The 15,694-nt window shown below is 41.4% G+C and overlaps 1 protein-coding gene across 2 annotated transcripts in view; it reads right to left on the bottom strand.

Moving 5' to 3' along the window:
* The window catches only part of GPC4 (glypican 4), a 109,720-nt gene that overhangs the window by 52,656 nt on the left and 41,370 nt on the right, over nt 1–15,694 (bottom strand). The window lies entirely within an intron of this gene.

Genomic DNA, 15,694 nt, shown 5'->3' with positions numbered 1-15,694 from the left:
AAAATTAAGAGTAAATAATTTAAAGTTACATAAAGAATATTTAAAAAAAAAACACACACGAAATTTGCTCTGTAACAGGTTATAATGTGCATGCCCTCCTCCCCACACACGCCCAGCCTAGACTCCTTATTCTGGCAATACCACTTAATTCTGGCAATACCACTTAAAACTAATGGGATTTTGAATCAATTAAGCACGCAGGATCAAGTCCTCACCCATGAAAACACACTTTGGAGAAACTCAGCAGTACCCATGTAAAGACTCTAATTTTGTCCATTGCTGAGAATGATACAAAGCCTGTCCTCAGTTTTTATTTATTCAGCACATAAATTGAGTTAATACGCAGAAATTCATTTTAGACAGAAATTTACACCAAAATGGCCTCCCTACACACACACACACACACACACACACACACACACACACACACTTACTTCTTGGTATGCACTTCAATTGCTACTTTCAGTTCATTCAGTTAAAAAAAAAAAAAGGTGTGGATGCAGCACTGACCACCAATGTCTTTTTTGTATACTGGAACCCCACATTCTCAGAATTAAGACTGCCCAGGGTTTTAAAATGCAGAGTAGTTTGATTACATGCTTTGGCCAACTCATTAAGTTTCCCACCCCTCTGATTTTACACAATTTGCTAGTATCATCATAGGTAAGGTCATGACAACACTGTGACTGAGTAAACTTCTAGCTGTGACTTCTGCCTTCAGAGCCATACAGCAACCTGTATCTCCCTTCAACTCTTTCTAAAATTTAAATAGCTTTTTCTTGTTTCATTTTGTTTGTTCAGAACTAATTCAATAATAGAAGGCAATTGATACCTCCCTCTCTCCAGCAACACAGTTTTGAAAGCCTATTGCAACCTTTGATATTCACCCCTGTGACCAGCTCATGTGTTTTTCCAGTAATTTAAATAGCCAGCTAACACTTTTTTTCAATTATTACAGGCACAAGATACTTAATACTTAAAACATTATTGCTTGCAGTAGGGAAGCTGTTTAAAAGGTCTGCAGAACTTCAGGGACAGACTAAGCTGGCCAGATGTTTTCCCATGTGATCAGCAAGTTGAGCGCCTGAAATGTCAACTAACAGCCAAATGTTGTTCTCAGTTAATTTCAGCCAAGTGACTCCAGTTTTTCAAGTGTATCTGAGCACTGAATCTGGCCCTGCATAATTAGCGGTTAACGATGACATCCTCACACTTCGCAAGATTTCATACAATTTTAGTGATTTTAGTAAATTGCTTCTTTTCTATAGTTTCATGGACCCAGGTACCAGCTTCATATTGTGCTCTGTCACTCCACCTTACTCAAATGATGAGTTTGAAGCAACCTCGGATGTGGCATCCAGGAATACTGAAGTGTGGGAATCTCTATAAAGGGTTGCAGAGGTGATCAGATGAACCCGTCACCATGGGAAATTCAGACATCTAAATCCATTAAGTCACCTTCTCTCTTTATTTGAGAATTCTGATTGCACACTGAAGAGCAGCGCTGTACCTCTCCTGTCCGGGTGCTGCAGGCGTGAACTAAAGGAAATTTTAGTTCGCAGCACTTTGGTGGACATTGCTATTCACACCCCATTAGTCTGAACATCAGGGCAGTGTAGACACAGCCTTAGGGTCGGTCTCCCCTGATTTTTGGCTTAAGGCATCATATGGAAAAGAAAGGAAGACAACTTTCTAGCATCAGACTGCAAGTCGGAACGTGGTACAGGCAGACAGCAACCTTAAATCAAGGATTATTAGAGAGGTTTATAAAGTTATCTTAATCATGGCTGTCATGTTTGCATGATTGTCTGTACGTGGCCTCTAAAATAGGCCTTGGATTATAAGCATTGCGTTTTCTGTGATCATAACCATTTACAGCGGGGAAAACGGCTCATCAGTTACAGCATTAAAAAATGTAAAAAAATAAGTTACGTATGTTCAACGCAAAATGGAGCTGGCACATCCTTGGCTGACACAAACTCTTCTTCATTTTATGTTCCTTCTGCCAGTGTCTGACAATGTTTATATACAATTTATCTAACTGTGGGCAATTTGGGTCATCTTTCCTGCCAGCCTAAGTGTGTTAACGTCTCTCTTTCAGACAGTTATAAAAGGCCTTTTTAAATAAATATCATCCTTAGGGATCTCTTTTCCAACATCTATTTTTCTTTTGCACTGCAGGGTTTGTTTGTTTGTTTTCTTTGGCATTATAGCAGTCCTTGGCCAACAGATAATTCTGCAGCAAATGATCTATTGCACAATGCTGCCTACCAAGCTTGAATTATGGAACGCTCAGGGTCTTGTTAGTACAGTACTCTTAGTTACTAAGAGTCAGTTTTCGGGAAACAAACATCACCAGCCTTATTCAGGAATATTTCCTCTACGTGCTGCAATATACAACTTTCACTGATTTGACACGGCCAAGGGTACCTTCCATGGTAAACATTCCATTAAAAAAGTAAATGGTGAATGCTGAACTACAGTGAAAGAAGAGTAGAGTATGAGCGAACAGTCTTTATTTACTTGCTCCCCCATTTGCAGCTCTCTCTCTCTCTCTCTCTCTCAACGTACAGGAACTGAATTTAAAGGCACTGCATGTCAGTTACTTTTCCAAAAATGGTGGATTTTCAGACTCCGGCCCCGCTCTTCCCCCCATGCCTCTTCATAATTTAGGAACATACTTAATTTCCAAACAAAGTATAATTCGCCGAAGCATTTCACAGTTAGACCGGTCTTGAAAAGTGCTGATATAGCTATATAAACAAATATCAGCTTGAGTGTTGCACTGTATTGAGGTGTTAAACTCCGGCTAACCATACAATATATTGGCACGAAAAACATTTAACAAGTTAAAACAGCAATACAGTGATGGGACAGAACATAATGCTAAAAGATGTGACTAGGAACTTCTAAATATATCTGTCTTATTAATATACAAAGAACAAAGTAATGATAGGGGTTGTGTTTTACAACAGACGCTGCTGTTATGGCACTTAAGAGCTAGTGAAAAAAATGAAAATCAGTTTTTGTGAGATGTTCTGCAATTTAAATGTTTCATTTCAAAGTGTTCAAAATAGTCCCATTTTTCATTTATTTTAATTTTTTATTATTTAAAAACAATTCAGAAGCAGTATTGAAAAAGTCTATCAACATTTTCCTTACTGAATTATAGTAAGCAAAAAATGTCAATACATTTCCAAGATATTTTCAACTTTAATTGGGGGAAAAAAGGAGCACCAATTTTTTCGTTTAAAAATTTTCATTTAAAAAAAAGCAATTTTACAAGTAAACTGGCAAATGCTGATCAGTTCTAATATTCACTCAGTGACGCAGTTTTGGATCCTTTTATGAAATTAGAAGTATTATAATGCTACTTTTTAAAATGTCCATTTCCATTATCTTATTCTATTTTGCATTTTAGAATATTTTATCAGAAATACTATTCTCTTCAGCACCAGGTATAATATGAAAATACTTTTCTGTGATCGCTTTTGTCTCAGACTTGCAAATGGTGTCACAACAGCACATGTGAAAATTTAAATAATAACAACTTCTTTGTTATGGTTCATAGAGTTTTGATTTATTACTTGGTTCATTGTTACCAAATCATGCTCCCAACCTAAACTCAGTCAAAAATGACCGACCAGCAATCTAATTATGGAAGATATTTCTCAGCCATGTCAGCACTATGCAATCTTGGCTTATGACCAGATATCAGGTCTGTCTGGAGCTTGGGAGATTCCAAAATTAAGTGTTAATGCAGGGGAGGATACAGCCTCTTACTCCATGGTATAGAAAAATACTTTAAGATTGGGTGCTGTTTTTCCAAATAAAAGTATTCTGTCAAAGGGAAAGTGAGACTCATTAAAACATTTTGAGCCATTGTTGTAATGTTGAAAGTCTATGCTTAGCGTCTCCATGTTCCAAATTCAAGTACATTTTCACATTCTTGCTTCCTGCTGTTTTAAGAAGGGCATCCAGATCTAAAGCATTCGGGAGGAATTTCATTCCAACACATTTTGGATAAATCAGCCATTAAAGCATGGGGCATGCCTTACTTCTGGAAACAAATGATTACAAATACAGTTTCTGTTAGGCATTCGCCTGTGATTTATGTTCACACAAATTAATTTCTGGGAAAAGAAACCAAGGGGGGGTGGAGACAAAATGCACACAAACAAAACATGGGAATACTACACCTCTACCTCAATATAACGTTGTCCTCGGGAGCAAAAAAAATCGTACTGCATTATAGGTGAAACCGCGTGATATTGAACTTGCTTTGATCCACTAGAGTGCGCTGCCCCGCCCCCACAGAGCGCTGCTTTATCGCGTTATATTCGAATTCGTGTTATATCGAGGTAGAGGTGTATACAGTTTTCCTAGGAGTCCATAAAATTTTTAGTTATACTTCTCACACCAATCAGGGCTAAAAAGCCATATTTATAGCTACTAAACAACTCTTTTGTAGATGGGACACTGAAAACAATGTATTGGTAAACAAAAGGTGTCACGTGGAACTGTATTAAAATTGTTGTTGCATGCAACGTAATTAAAATACGAAGCTCGGAAAAGCTATAGGCAGAGGTAATACATAATGTGGACGAGTCAGAGCTGTCTACAGGAGATTTAAGTACAGATCAGATGAGGGATCACTTGTGATATGGGAAATTAAAATGGTTACTTCATGAAAGTAAAATTAATGAACCATACCAGCTTTTCGATGCACTTATATCTAGAAAAAATGGACAAATTATGTACCTTGCCTGTTTAGACCCAAATTAATAAAGATGAGTAGTGATTTCATACATTATGGCTGAAGCACTTCTGCAGTAACCCCTTCTAAGTTAACACTCAGCAAACAAGACCTAGGTAAGAGAATACTTCATGTTGTATGTGGGTTTAAGTTAAACCTCTTTGCGTTTTTTATTATTATTATTTTTACTATCCTACAATACTTTCCCTGCAGTCACACAGTTCCGCAGTGGCTTCCATTCCATTCCATACCAAGCAATACAACAAAATGCATTACAATAACCACTTTGGTTAATTGCATTGCAAAATCAATTTAAGAAAAAAGTTACAACTATAGCTATTGTCACATGGAATTTTTATATATATTTTTTCCATTGGAATTGCTTGCATCCTATATATCTGTCTATATGATGGACTGGAATGGCTAACAAAGCCTTCCTTGGGGCTAATTAGCAACATCTCTCTTCAAAACATGTATTTTTATATTACTCAAGTTAAAGAAGTCAAGTGGCAGAGTTTAGAATATTGCCTATTCTTACACCCAAGAGAAAGCTCAGAAAATGAAAGTCAAATGAACTTAGGCTTTAAACAATTACAAGAGTACTACCTTTAGATAATGGTATAATGGTGCCACAAACTACACAGATTTTTGCCGTGTGTTGGAAAACTTGTTCCTTCAATTTAATTAACTTGCTACTGAAACCCAAAAAAGGGCCCAGTTATCCTAAAAACAGCTCCCTTCACCAAAATCTGGATTGACAGGCTAGCCTGCCATCCAAACTATCCTGCCTTTTACTTCCAGTCCGGTTTTTGTTTCTGATCAGTGGGAAAGTTGCTTTGGCACACTCAACTGAGACCATACTTTTCAGCAAAAGAACCAAAAAACTGCCAGGCTATCTAAGTTTTCAGGGTCTGGTTAATTAGGCTCTTCGACTGGACACAATTTCCATTTGAAATAGCTGTTCCACTGTAATAGGTTAGCTAAGTATCCAGGAGACAATATTGTTCCAGGACCAGGCAAGCAGAGCCAGTATTTCAGACCCATAATATTGTTCGTCTCTCTCCTCTAATACAGTGGTTTTCAAACATCTTGGGCTGCGTACCCCTTTCCAAATCACCTAATCTACTGCGTACCCCCAATTAGCAGAGGTGACGTGTGGGGGGCACGTGGGGTCACCTTCCCTCCCCAGATTTCTGTCAGGGTTTATCTGAGAGGTTCCCACACTATGGGGTGCGTTAAGGTTATCGGGGGACATGAGGACCTGATGAGTCCCCCCTGTATGGCAGGAAAAGCAGTCAGGGCTCAGCGCAGGTAGTCTCGGCTGCCAGGATCAGGCTCCCTGCCCGCCTTGCACCCCCACTGCTGCAGCTACAGTGCACCCTAACCAGCAGACACGCTCCTCCGTGGGGGATGTTGGCAGAGACTCTGTGAGCGGGGAATGGGGGCTACACCCCAGGAGTACTGACCCTGGCCCTTCAGCACAGCTCCAGGGCATGCAGCCCTGTCCACTTGCCATGCCAGACAGAGCCTGCACAGGGAACGCAGACAGGGCCACCCTCAAGGGCTGGAATCAGCAACAGGCCTTGTCCAGTACTCACTGGTGCATCTTTTCACTCCTCTCCCACCCCTGGCCCTTCAGCACCCACTCAGGGCCGGCCTTTGGGAAAATGGCACCCTGGGCAAACTTGTATTTTGGCACCCCCCAGGCTCCCGCTGCTTCCACGGGCTCCTTCCATCACCCCCAGGCCCTGCTGCCTCCCCAGGCGCCTCCGCCATCACCTCCGGGCCCCGTTACCTCCCCGCCGGTGCTTAAGTTCTAACGAAAGAGGTGCCAGGGCTCAAGGTATACACATACCAGGCCACCCTTACTTCTGTGTTGCTGCTGGTGGCGGCGCTGCCTTCAGAGCTGGGCGGCCAGCACCTCTAGGGTCCCAGCCAGCAGCCGCTGCTCTCCAGCCACCCTGGAACACAAATTTAAGCACTGCCTCCCCCTGCCCCCATTGCCCCAAGCTCCCTTTCGTGTCCTCACAACCCAGGCATCACACCTCTGCTTCTTACCTCTTGACTACAGCACCTTAGGCAGTCACCCATCTGCTCCACCCATAAGGCCAGCCCTGTATCCTCTTGTCCTGCCTGACAGAGCCAGCACTAGCATGGATCTTTCCACTCCCCTGCCAACCCTGGCCTGTCAGTCGTTAAAGGATTTTTCTCCCATACCCCATTGTGGAGAGTGGAGGTACCCCACAGGTACCCGTACCCTAGTATGAAAACCACAGCTCTACACAGAGCAGCTTGTATCACTGCTCAGAGTTTTATCACTTCCTCTAAAATCAACTATCAAAAGAATCCAGGACTGTCATACTGGATTCTAATCCAATTTCACACTAAGCTTGTATTCAAATTATCACCAAATATTAGGCTTCCACTCATCACAGATAATGGACATACTACAAATCTGAAGATGGCAAAACACATTAGAAAGACAATACCTTTCTTCTCTTTCTCACCCTACAATGACAGGAATGAGAGGAATCAAGAAAACCTGGGATCGTACAATACTTGCTCTGACACTGATCTGCTGAGAGACTTTGGACACATCACTAAAGCCAGACATGTTAGTGTCCCCTGAATTTTATCGATGCCAATTTTGGTGGACTGGCCTTGAAGGATTTGGGGTCTTTGAAGTGCCGAGCATCTTCCCTGGATTTGGAATACCATGTCTGATTTGACCCACAACCTCACTACCATGATAATTTGGATAGTTTAACCTAGTGAAACTTACCTGAAGCAGCATCTTCAATAGGCAACACCCCTTCCTCCCCTTGTCCCGAGAGGTCACATTTCAGACTGACCCCAAAGCTTCCAGTACAAGCTGTTCATCTGTTCAAGGACACCTTTACCAAGCCACTGATTTCTATCCATTGAATGATGACTGTCATTCATTTCTTCAACACAGATACATCATTCTCCCTTTCTTTATACAAAAAATATTTAGTTTTTAATAGTGCATATAAATCCAAACACAAAGGTGCCAAAAGATACACCTCAGCAGATACCTAAGCTGCTTATCCTTAGCTTTTCTGCTCTGTGAGGCCCCAAGTCAGCAAATTATTTATGCATGTGCGGAACCTTAAGCTACTGACTTTAATGGGACTAATTTCCATGGTTAAAAGTAGACCTCTGTTTAAAAACCTTGTTGCATCGGGGCTCAGTTCTCTGCTCTCCCTATGACTGTGCTCTTGTTCAGTTATTTGCACATGCCAACTGGCTTAGTAAGTACATACAAACAGTCAGCTTGCAAAGCTAAACCAGACCTGTTATTAGATCGGATTTGAAAAAGAGATGCAATCCCCACTTCTCTCAGGAACTCAGAAGAAGCAATTCCCAAGCAGTCCACACATGCTGAGGTCTAATTACGTTGGCATGATATGCTAATAAGCTCACTGACAGAAGGGCCACCACAAGCTTAAGAGGGCAGTCAGATTGTCCCCTCTTTGGGAGACAAATTAGCGACCTGACAAAGAAACAAACTGCTCTGATTATCTTCCTAGCCCCTTCTCGTTCTTCCTCTCTGTGAGCATCCCCTTTGTTCCCTCCCTCACCATCCCCCCCCCTTCTCTTAGCCATATTCCATGCTGTCCTTTAAGAGAAGAGTCCCCCTTTTGTGCATCAAATGATCACCACGTCATCAAATTCCTCTTTTGCACACAGGTCATTGGTGCTCCCCCACCCCGCGCGGAGGTGCATTGCTAACAGCATTGCTGGTATTTCAGTCCAACACCAACACGCTTTCCTCCCGCCCCCGTTCAGAATGCTTTGCGGCCACTTGAGAATGGCAAGAGACCACTTGCATGTAAGTGGCAGCTCACTGCTATTTCTTCCCTACCTGATCTCTTTCAATGCACCATTGTTACGCAGAGACTCCACAAGCATGTTCAACTGAAAGCTGTGCTGAATACACAGGGGATGCGGCTCCACTGCACAACATGACAGACCTCACTCAGAGCCAGATCCTCTGCTGCTATGAATCAGCTCCAATGAGGGTCAGTTCACACCAGCTGATAATCTAGCCCTTCAATTCCAGGGTTCTGTGATTTTACTGTGGGCTAATTCTTCTCTTCTCGCTTTCCTAGCTAACCAGTTGTTTTTAAGACAAAAGACATCCCATGCAATTCATTCAGGAAGTTTATCATTAGGGCTGTTCATCAAATCATTGGTTTACTCGGGCTTTCCCCCCAAACACACTTCTTTGTTTAAAAATAAATACATAAAACAAAATGCAGCCTATAAAGTGTCCCATTCAATTAGCATCGTCTGTGTATTTGTTTGTTTGCTTTATTAATGTGTAGGCTGCTGGTTTGTACCATTTTTTATTTTGGTTATTAATCAAAATACTTTTCATTTATTTTTGCCGATTACCCAGATGGCACATGACAATTCCCCAGACACATTAAAGCCAGTAATATTGCAATGACTTTCTGCAGACATGCCAAGCAGTTAAAAACATACCCTTTGATGCCAAAACCAAAGGCCTTTCTGCCTTGCTTAACAATGGTGACTATGGTCAGTCATGCTTTACTGCAACTGTTAACACAGCTGCTAATGTACCTTGCAGTCCTGGAGAACTGCAGTGCATACAATGCTCCAGTGACATATCTCCCTTCAACACAACAAGCAATCCTAATTATTTCCGTAGTGTGTACCTACAGCTACTAAAAATACCCTACACAACCAAGGTCTGTCTGGTTTTTATTTTTCTATTTTGCTTTGTCGACAGCTTTGGGTCCAGGAATTTACTGCCAGGAGGGTTAGAGAACAAGAGAGATTTATATCCATGTGTATGTTAAGCCAAATGCACATTAGGAACCTAAATTCTGTTCTGGGAAGAACAATTTAGGATGAAGAGAAAAATCCTTCCTGCTCACTCACTGAAGGCCAAAATCCCATGGCAAAGTTCATTTTATAGCCCCTTAGCCCTGCCAATGCAAACAGCATGTACCCATGCCAGCAGGCCCCATTAAAGTCAACGCTACCCACTTGAGCAGGGTGAAGTTATGTCTACAGATCAGGCCCTCGGTCAGAGACAAACCAGCAGGGAATTTACTCTAGTCTGCAGCCCAGCTCACCAGGTCACAAAAAACAAGGAAACATTGGCCTCTGCATCACCTCAGCTTTCATTAGCATCGACAATTAATACTGGACTGGCTTTCTCTGCTACAAATGTTCCATAGCAGGAACTATTCTAAAGCGGACTATAAGAACTACAGTTCTCAGCCTCACTTTGAGACTTACGCCAAAAGCTGCCCCAGGCAACCTGCATAAGGCACTACACGCAGCTTAAGCCCCAGCTACGCTAGGAATGTGAATTGGCAGCTAGCTAATGTAATACTGACTTTTTAAAAAGGCTCCAGAGGCCATTCTGGCAATTACAGGCCAGCAAATCTACCTTCAGTGCCAGGCAAATCAGTTGAAACTATAGTAAAGAATATAATTATCTGACACACAGAAGAACACAATTTGTTGGGGGAGAGTAAACACGTCTTTCGTAAAGGGAACTCGTGCCTCACCAATCTATTGGAATTCTTTGAGGGGGTCAACAATCATGTGAACAAGGGTGATCCAGGAGATACAGTGCCCTCGGAGTTTCAGAAAGCCTTTGACAAAGTCCCTCATCAAAGGCTCTTAAGCAAAAGTAGGCAATCGTGGGATAAGAGGGAAGGTTCTCTCACGGATCAGTAACTGGTTAAAAGATAGGAAACAAAAGGGTAGGAATAAATGGTCAGTTTTCAGAATGGAAAGAGGTAACGAGCAGGGTCCCCAAAAGATCTGTACTGGGACCAGGGCTGTTCAACAATCAAATGATCTGGGAAAACGGGTAAACAGCGAGGTGGCAAAATGTGCAAATGAAACAAAATTACTCAAGATCGCTGAGTCCAAACCAGACTGCAAAAAGTTACAAAATGGATCTCACAGAACTGGGTGGCTAGGCAACAAAATGGCAGATGAAATTCAGTGCTGATAAATGCAAAGTAATGCACACTGGAAAGCATGATCCCAACTATACATATAAAATGATGGGTCTAAATTAGCCGTTGCCACTCAAGAAAGAGCCATCGTGGATAGTTCTCTGAAAACACCTGCTTAATGTGCAGCACAGTCAAAAACTGTTAACAATTTTAGGAACCATTAGGAAAGGGACAGAAAATATCCTAATGCCACTATATAAATCCATGGTACACTCACACCTTGAATACCGCATGCGGCTCTGATCATCTCATCTCAAAAATGGTATATTAGAATTGGGACAAGTATAGAGAAGGGCAAGAAAAATGATCAGATTAGGGACCAGTTCCATATGAGGAGAGATTAAAAAATACTGGGGCTGTTCAGATTAGAAAAGAGACAGCTAAGGGGGGATAGGACAGAGGTCCATATTATCATGAATGTTACATAGAAAGCGGTAAATAAGTGTTACTTAACCCTTCACATAACACAAAAGCCGAGGTCACCTGATGAAATGAATAGGCAGTAGGTTTTAAACTAACATGAGAAAGTACTTTTTCACACAACACAGTAACCTGTGTTGCCAGGGGTGCTGTGATGGCCAAAAGTATAAGTGTGTGCAAAAAAGAATTAGATAACTTCAGGTGAGGATAGGTCCAACAATGGCTATTAGCTCAAATGGTCAGGGAGGCAACCTCATGCTCTGCATGTCCCTAAACCTCTGATTGCCAGATGCTGGAACTGGAGACTGAGGATGGATCATTCAATAAATTGCCCTGTTGTGTTCATTCCCAGGCATCTGGCACGGGTCACAGTCAGAGGCTAATGAACCATCAGTCTGACCCAGTATGGCCATTCCTATGTCCTAAACTTACACTGGTTAAAAGTATTAACACCTATGTTTGGGGGAAACTCAAATTAAAGAAATTACATCCATCTCCCTGCACTTTCAGCTGGAAACAACAATCTCCTCTACCCTCCTTTACTTAGAGGGCGTGAGGGTGGGTGTTATCCTGCTGCCCATCACTGGAGTCTCTGAGCACCTTCCAGGTAAAATAGCAATAGCAAAGAGTCTAGTGGATTTCATGCAGTCTCTGGCCATCCTCACTTTTTGGGGTGAAACTTCAGGGGGTATTTTGTTTGTTACAGGTTTTGTTAATTTATTTTTCTTTATCTAAGATGTCATGCAAGTATTCCACCAATACACCAAAAAGCAACAGGCAGAGACTTTCCCATTGACTTTAGTAGGGCCAGGATTTCACCCCAAAGCAAGGAAAGATTTTGGAAAGTTCCGACTGTGAAGTCAGGAAAGGGAGAATCGAAATGGTTTTGCAATCAGAGATTAAGATAAATGCCTTTTTTGGTTTGTTCTTACAAATCCAAACCATCGATCTGTCCCTACCGGACAATGTTCCACTGATCCCCCGGAGATATTCTTATAAGTAAAACTGCTGCTGAATGAAATTTGCCACTGACTTAGGGAGCCTTCCACAGAAGAGGTACAAACAGAAAGAAGACACATAATATCGAGGTTAATTTAGGTTCCTTTCCCAACACAACCAAGTTAGTGTTGGGTAGGAAAAACATAAGTGTTTAGTTTAACACATTAGTAATGACTGAGAAAAGTGGAAAAAATACTGAAAGCTGGTATTTAAAGATCTGTTTAAGCAAAGCTAAAGGAGAATTCAAGTAAAACTGTCACTGCAATCCAACACATTTAACCAAAGCGCTTGGACTGAGAAAATTACAGGCTAGTACTACCTTGGCTTTGCAGAACTCACCATCCATCATGGTCAAAACGAGTTAGCTTCGCACTTCCCTGTGAGAATAGATATGACTGGCTATATGGTTTGACAGTTTGAAATCAAAGACCCAATATGCTGTGCACTTTATTCTTCAACTCAGTAAGAACTTGCATCTCAAAGGTTGTTAGAGAGTATTAGTAAAAACAGAAACCTATTTTCAAAAGCCATATCTGATTTCAGATTCAAGTGTATATATTTCTATCTAATCTCCTGCATTTTATTTTTATACTTATTGTTCTGTTCCCATATGAAACTATAAATGAAAATCTAAGACGGGATAGAGAGCTCTCATTATCTTTTGCAAGTTTTTAAAAGATCTTGCATAGTTAAAAGCTACATTCCTGGGAAACATACTGTCAGTTTTGTATTTTCTCAGTACAACAATCATTTCTTTTGCAATGGGGGCAAAATCCTATAAGATCTTACACCCTTGATAAATATGTTACAATAAGGTGTTCTTTCATTTCAAGACAGATGATATTGACTCAGTTAGTGGAACACCAAATGTAAACCAGAGATGAGATTAAAGTAGTTCATTCCTGATAACATCAAGAGAGATAACCAGGACAAGAAGAAATGGACATACAAACAGAACAATAGAAGAGTGAATTCTAGGTGATTAGAACTTCTGAACATTCTCCATCTGTTACGGTAGCTGCGATACTAAACCAACGTTCTGCATTGTGTAACTAACAGCGCCTTCCTTATCCTAGTTATGGCTTGATCAGAATATTGCTAACTGCCCCTGAAACCCGCTAAGTAAAATCTGCACTGTCAAGTGAACACACACAGAAGGAAGGTTTTGTCCTTGTCACTGCTGAATTTGAAAGATATCCAAGAGCTTTCATAACATACCTCTGAATACATATCTAACCTGGCATGTGTTACGGAATGGATAATTCACATAAAAAAAATTGTATGTTGGATTTCACTCATCTCCCATGTACAGTGGATGGAGACAGACAGGGCTCACAACAAAAGTCACATACCCAGGATTATTTTGGGAGGCAGGAGTGTTTCCGTTCTTCTCCCATGAGCCACTCAGTGGCAGAAGTTCAGTGTGAAAATCGAAGACAAACTGTTGGTCAGTAAATCTGGCAACATGTGAAAGAATGTCTCCAAAATACCCAAGAGCATATATAATGGCATGTCCACACTTGGAGTTATTATAGAAACACTATTCTAGAAGAGCTGTTCCTGAGTAACTCCATATAGGGAAAAACGAGGAGTATGGCACCTTAGAGACTAACAAATTTATTTGGACATAAGCTTTTGTGGGCTAAAACACACTTTTCAGTCCACGAAAGCTTATGCCCAAATAAATGTGTTAGTCTCTACGGTGCCACAAGGACTCCTCGTTGTTTTTGCTCATACAGACTAACATGGCTACCGCTCTGAAACCTGTCTCCATATACAGGTTCCTGATTGGCTTAACCTTCTTTGAAAGTGGAGTAAGCTAAACAGAAACAAGGCGCTCATTCCATAATAAGCAGTGTCCACACAAGGAGTTATTGAGGAATAGCTATCACACTTTCATTTGATCTGAATTCATTTTCCAAGTGTAGACAAGGACTCTAAATCAGATAAAGATAGACTCTTTACAGGTGTGTGCTATCAGTGACCAGACATTCGAATTTTAAAAAGATAGTCTTTGCCCTGAGGTACTGTAAAGGGAGTCCAAGATAGCATGCAAATAGAGGAGTCAGTAGATGTTGATGGGGAGAGAGAAGACAGAATAATTCAAGTCACCATTTGAAAGACAGTTAGGAAATTAGAGCTGGTCAAAAAATTCCTCATTTTTTCAAAATTCCCCACAAAACAATAAAACTAGAACCTGAAATTTAATTACAAATTTTCTTTTTGTCCAAAAAAACCCCAGAAACACTGATCTACAAATGAAAGTTTGGCATGAAAATTTTCATTTTGATAAAAAACCCATTTTTCAATTAAAAAAAAAAGGATTGACCAATTCTATTTCCTCGGAACATAATTTCAGTCTCCTTATTTTTGTCATCTTTAAAATCCATCTACAATGAACATACCTGTAATTTTCTGAGATAAAGTGACAGATCAGAACACACACCACACGAAGTGTGGGCAGAAAAAACAGGAACTAGCTTGTCTAACTTTTTTACATGGCTGATTCTGAAGTACCTGGGTCCTAGTTGTTGGTTTGCTTTTAGACTGAATGGCCAGTAGCCAAGATCTTTATTTCATATTGAAAATAGGAATAACAGACGTCAAAGGATGGTGTAGAGAGCGTGTCTGCAGCAGCTAGGAGTGTACTCTCCTGTGCAAGCAGGTCAGTGGTTCTCAACCTATATACCACTGTGGGCTGCATATGCAGCTCTCTGTGAACTATGTGGGCCGCATCCACCCAATATATATATATTATATATATATACACATATATACACACACACACACACACCCTGTATGGCCCTGAGGCCGTCACACGAGCCGCAGCTGTGTGCTGATTGGGCCGCAAGTGGCCCACGGGCTGCAGGTTGAGAACCACTGGAGTAGACAGATACACACCAGCTCGAGCAGAACTAGTGTGCTAAAAACGGCAGCGTAGCTGCGGCCACCCAGGCTAGCCACTTGCGTACATAACCGGGTGCTTTGTAAGGATTCTATCTTTGTGACTAGCCCGATTTTTAGCACTATTTCTGGCAGAGCTGGTGCCGGTGCATCTACCTGGACCAGGAAGCCCCAACCCAGTGGCTGTGGAAACATACCCTCAGTCCATCTGACCTACTCCTCTCTTTTCTCAAGCAGTTCAGCTCTTGGCCTAACGCACCCTAACGCCGTGACATTCCCGGAAGAGGACAACAGTGACTGTAAAGGAGGTAAAGGAGCAAATGAAGAAGGCAAGACTGAACAGAGGAACAAATAAGCAGGGCCAAGCCTTCAAGGGTAAGAGGGACAAACCACAGAGGTGGAATCTGGGAGAAATCTGGAGCAGAAGTGGGCAGAGCAGATCAAGTAGAGTCACAGAATCCTGTATTTTGTTCTTAAAAACCATCCCCCTAGCTGTGGTGCACCCTATGCACTACCAACTATATAGAGACCCACATGAGCTCGGCCAGAAGGGTCAACATAGATTTCAATATTCACGTTGGTCAGTTTA

Source organism: Gopherus evgoodei, chromosome 9, assembly GCF_007399415.2.
Source record: "Gopherus evgoodei ecotype Sinaloan lineage chromosome 9, rGopEvg1_v1.p, whole genome shotgun sequence".
Taxonomy (NCBI): Eukaryota; Metazoa; Chordata; order Testudines; family Testudinidae; genus Gopherus; species Gopherus evgoodei.
Note: the sequence above shows the minus strand (reverse complement) of the source record. Positions and strands in the feature narration are given on the sequence as shown.